Source organism: Arachis hypogaea, chromosome 15, assembly GCF_003086295.3.
Source record: "Arachis hypogaea cultivar Tifrunner chromosome 15, arahy.Tifrunner.gnm2.J5K5, whole genome shotgun sequence".
Classification (NCBI taxonomy): Eukaryota; Viridiplantae; Streptophyta; class Magnoliopsida; order Fabales; family Fabaceae; genus Arachis; species Arachis hypogaea.
In genome coordinates, this window is record NC_092050.1 from 60,008,877 (window position 1) to 60,014,876 (window position 6,000).

Genomic DNA, 6,000 nt, shown 5'->3' on the forward strand with positions numbered 1-6,000 from the left:
AATGTCCGCTTGCAAGTTTCTAAATCCTTTGAAAATTGATAGTTTAACAATCAAATATTCAAAACCTTTTCAAAAGAAATCAGTTAATTAACCATAAATCCAAACTTCTTTTCCAGATATAAGAATCTGAAAAGTTTCCTAATGGTATGAATGACCAACTTATCCCAAGCATAGGTTCAATTAAGTCTATGCTGTAAGAGTTTGATTTTTCATATTTTACTAGACTATAAACATAAAAGAAGTTACCTACGCGATATAAATGATCATCTTGTTCCAAGCATAGGTTCATTAAGTCTATTCTGAATCAGTCAGATACTTTATACAAAGCTAGACCTCAAACAAACCAACCACAGCCTTAGGCCCAAACAACTCAATCAACATCCAATCACCACAATCCAAACAATCAGTTACAAACACAAGTAATGAGGTTCAAACACAATCAAGAGCAGTTACGTCAAGTATAGCAGTTAGCAATTAAACAGAGTTGTTCACATAGGCAAACCAATTAAAATATGCACAAACAAGTATGATGCATGTCTGATCCTACTGCAGGTAATGAGCTCATTTGTCGGTTTCGACCCGCACCCGACGCAATCTGACCCTCCAAGTCAGATAAGGCCTTCCCATAACTTAATCCCAGATTAAGTACCGCATACCCTCTACCAAGTGCTCTCGACTTGCAGGGCTAGTATTTGCTCAAATCTCAATATACCGCAGGTATGCGAATCAGGCCTCTACCAAGCATTCAGCTTGCAGGGCTGGTACATCTCTACCGCAGCCTGTCTGGGAAGCAACATCACAATACGGGCGTCCCCGCATAATATTCACAAGCATCGCCCGAAGGCTCATAAGTCACATATAACCATACTTTTCAACACTTAGTAATCATCTTCATCATCTTTCCACAATCATAAATCAAGCATCACAATATCACAGTGAGCACATTTTACAATTCTCTGCTTACTCTGTAAGGTCAAGCACACTGCTATATAGCTTTTAATTCCTTTTCTTTCTAACATGTATGAAAGTTTCTAAAACCTCTTTCATTACCATACATACCTCAATACTTTCTCTTGAACTCTTCCTTAGGTGTTTAATAAAGAGAATTAAGGAATTCTGGACTCAAAACTGCCTTCCAGAGACTTTTAGGAAAAACTGTCTTTTTATCAATATTTTATTATTATTAATAAAATAATATTATTAATAAAATAATATTTTAATATTTTAATATTAAAATAATAATATTTTATTTTCAAAAATTGCATTTTGACCCCTGAACTTTTTGGAAATTACATTTTGACCCTTTAACTTTTAATATTTACACTTTGGCCCCTTAACTTTCAACCCCAAACTTTTTAATAATTATAATTTGACCCCAAAATCATCAAAACCAACGTTTTTCTTGTCCTTCAAAGACCAAAAATATTTTTCCAAAAGTTCATCAGATTTCAGCTTGATTTTCAACTAGTTTTTCAATCTTTTCGGTAACCGATTTTTACCTGATTTTGACCAAACCAAAGAGCAACGTTTCAGCCATCAAATACACATCAAAAACACATCAAATATCATGAATTTCATGGCTGGAAAGCCACGTTTTCCAGCAGCAACAACAACAACTTCAGAACCATCAAAAACTTGATTTTCAAGCATTAAACAACAAGATCTCATGATCAAACCATCACACAAACACTCAAAATCAAGATTCAAGCAACAAGAGCTGATTTAACACTTCAAGAACGAAACCAATCATTGATTAATTTACCAAACCTTACCTCCTTTGCAGCTGCCAAGAATTGAACCAAGAACAAGCTTCCAAAAGCACTTTTACGCCTATTTTAACATCAAAAACAACTTTAGAACCATATGAACCATGAAGGCTGAAGCTTCATGATGGTGAAAAGTAGGTTTTCCTCACCTCAAGGCAGCTAGAAATCATGTTTTCTTAGAGCCTGTGGTGATTGAACAAGAGATCTTAAGAGAAAACATGAAGAAAACATCATCAGCTTGAGTTCCCACCATGGATGAAACTTCAAGGAGGAGGAGCAGCCATCATGCCTTGATTTACTCCATGAAAATTGATATAAAAATGAAGAGGAGGAAGAGGTGATCATTTTGGTCGGATTAGATTTTTGATAGGGGTTTTAGTTTGAAAAAGAACGGAGAAAGAAGCTTAGGTGTTCATGGAAGTTTTCATGGAAGTTCTTTCATTTTTCTCTCAAGAATTTCGAATTCTAACTTGTTTAGAAAGTAAAAATGATAGTAATGATGATACATGGGAGAACGTGGGGTTTGGATAAGCATTATCCTAAATTTTGATGTAAAAATATCTCAAGAAAGGATAATTACGGAAGCTAGATGTATTAGAACACAAGTATTTCTTACTTTCTCCTTAAGAAAGCTTTGCTTGGAGAGCAAGAAAGGAAACATGTGGTGGCTAACTCTGGGAGAGCCACGTGTCACTGGGTGCTGACTCATCAGAGTTTAATAATAAAATATCATTCTGAAGATAATTACGAAAATTAGATACATCAGATTATACTACTTAAAGATAAGCATGAGCTTTACTAGTATAAATAATACTAGTAACATGATAATCATGAGAATAAAAGATATATGATGAAGCATTAGCATTGCTAAGTTCATCTAAGAATGCCGGTATTATCCATTTCCGGTAGATTTCTAGCTCAGTTATTATATTATCAAACATAGATCAACATTAACCACATTAGAGAAAATAATAATATAATATTCCAAATAAAATAATAATATATGAATATTATATTAATATAATTTTTCTCTCGAAATTTGAGACCGTCTCGTCACATAGAGACAAAATATGGAAATCAGAATTTTGAAATTCGGACCCGAAGTGGTTCAAAAACGCAACTTTTTGCGACGTGCCTACTTAGATTAGGAGAGGTGTCTGGTGCAGTCAAGCTGCTGACTCAGCAACTTGATGACATAGCACCTGTGTAGTGGAGGTGCTTATATGCACTAAAATTCCTAAAAATTCCATAAAAATTCCGGTTGATCCCGAAAAAGTGCCGTTTCTTCGAGGCTAAAGGCTAGGCCGTTACATTCTACCCTCCTAAAAGAAAATTTTGCCCTCAAAATTTTAATTACCTCTAAAGAGAAACAGATAGTCTTTCCTCATTTTGTCTTCTAGTTCCCATTTGTACTCTTCAATACTAGTTTGTTCCCACACCACCTTAACCAATGGTACTGTTTTCCTTTTCAGCTGTTTGTCACTTCGTTCCACAATTCTGGCTGGTAAAGTTTGATATGTTAAGTCGGCTCGTAGCTGAGCTATCTTTGGTTGTAAAATATGGCTTTTGTAGGGATTATATTTCTTGAATTGTGTAACAGGAAAAATATCGTGAAGGTTTGACAAATAAGAAAGGAGGGCTATTTGGTATGCTACTGGATCGACTCTTTTAAGAACTTGAAAAGTACCTAAGTATCGTGGACTCGATTTCTTAGTTCTAAGAGCTCTACCTATACCAATTGTAGGTGTCACTCTTAAGAAAATATGGTCATCGTTACTAAACCCTAAGGGCCTATGCCTAATATCTGCATAGTTCTTCTGTCAACTTTGAGCAGTTTGATTCTCTTCTTGAATGTGCTTAATCCATTCAGCAGTCTCTTGTACTAATTCTGGCCCCAAAATCCTACCTTCATCCTTGTCATATCAGCATAATGGTGACTGACACTTTCTTTCATAGAAGGTTTCATACGGTGCCATTTTGATGCTTTGTTGATAACTATTATAATAAGCAAACTCAACCAACAACAACTATTTGTCCTTGTTACCTTGTTGATCTTTCACCCAAGATTTCAACATATCTTCCAAAGTACGAATCGTTCGTTCTATCTACTCATCAGTCTGTATGTGATATGTTGTACTAAAATGCAGCTTTGTCTCTCTTATTCCTAATTTTAAGCTTTCAAAGACTGAGATCATCTCTTCTTCCTTGATCATCATCAGGGATATGCCCAAACTCTTTCGACTCAAAGCATCTGCGACTACATTTGCCTTTCCAGGATGATAGCTTAACTTAAAGTCATAATTTTTTAGGAATTCCATCCATCGCCTCTGCCTCATGTTAAGGTCTTTATGATCAAAGATATACTTCAAACTCTTATGATCAGAGAAAACTTTCAATTGAGCTCCATGCAAATAGTGTCTCCAGATCTTGAGTGCAAAAACCACTGCCACTAATTCTAGATTATGTGTCGGATAATTCTTTTCATGAGGTCTCAGCTGTCTCAAAGCATATGCCACAATATTCCTATGCTGTATCAATACGCATCCAAATCTCTTAAAAGAATCATTATACTACACCTCAAAAGGTTCCTGTGGGTCTGGTAACACCAAAACTGATGCCGTCGTTAACTTTTCCTTTAAAGTTTCAAAACTTTCTTCGCACTCTTTTGTCCATTCAAACGGAACTTCCTTCCTTGTGAGGTAAGTCAAGGGTAAAGTTATCTGTGAAAAACCTTCAATAAACCACAAATAATATCCTGCTACCCCAAGAAACTACGAACTTTTTTAACTGTTGTAGGTTGTTTCCATTGTATCATTGCATCATTCTTTGAAGGATCTACCATTATACCGTCTTGTGTGATCACATGTTCCATGAATGCCACTTTTGCCGAACAAAGCTCACACTTTAACAGTTTCATATACAGCTTCCATCCTCTTAGTATCTAGTTTGAAAGGCAGTCTTAACCATCCGAGTCCTTCACTCAAATTTGATGGTAACTCGACCGCAAAGAAATCTTAGAGAATACTGTCGCACCTCTCAGCTGGTCCATTAGATCATCTATCCTCAGTAGTGAATACTTATTCTTGATTGTAGTCTTTTTCAGTTGCAGATAATCTACACACAATCTCGTCCCACTATCTTTCTTCTATACCAGTAACACTGGAGCTCCCCATAGTGATACACTCAGAAGAATAAACTTCATTCTCAATAACTCATCTAACTGTTTCTTCCACTCTGCCAGTTCTAATGATGATATCCAATACAATGCTATAAAAATTGGTCTGGTTCCAAGCACCAAGTCAATACTGAATTCTATCTTTCTCTGCGGTGGAAGTTCAGGTATATCATCAGGGAAAACATCAGGAAACTCCTTTACCACTCAAATTTTCTCCAAAGCTTGTTCATCACTCTTTGAGCTAGCAGATAATAGAAGATAACCCTCTAATCCACTACTACCAAAGGTAACTCTTAGGGAATTCGAATAGACCATACAAGACTCAACTCACTCAATATGCATGCCAAATGTTTGAGAATATAGCATTTCGTTTAGAACAACCAAGGAAAACATGATGATTAGACAACCAATCTAGACCTAAGATAATATCTATACCACATAAAGGCAAGTCGACCAGGTCATGTATGAAAGTCCTAACCTCAATAACAAAAGGTACCTGTTGACACACTCGTCTAGTCAAGGCATTATGAAATATAGTTGTATGGACAATCAGATCATAATTTAACATAGTAGAATCTAATCCCTACTCATGCACAACAGTCGCAGAAATAAAAGAATGTGACGCACCAGAGTCATACAATACAGTTAAGAGTCAAGATTTGACATAATACTGACCTTGGATAAGGGAGTCTGATTTCATTGCATCATCAGCAATCATGGCAAACACACGTCCCTGCTGTCGCGGCCTATCTATTCCTTTTATTGGCTTCTTTGGACAGTCCTTAGCCATATGTCCAGGTTGACCACAAGAAAAACAGATAATGCCTGCAGGTTGACAAGGTCTACCTCCATGCTCCTTTCCACACTGCCTACACACTGGTCGCACTTGTGCCTGCTGAGATTGCTTACCCATATCCTATCTCATTCTTCCTCCATTACCACTATTACGCTTTCCCAAACGATCAACTGTTGAAGTAGTAGCAGTCGCCGTTTCACGCACAGCCTCAGCCATAGCGTGAATCGCAGTAAATAGGTTATCATCATTTCGTACGGAATGTT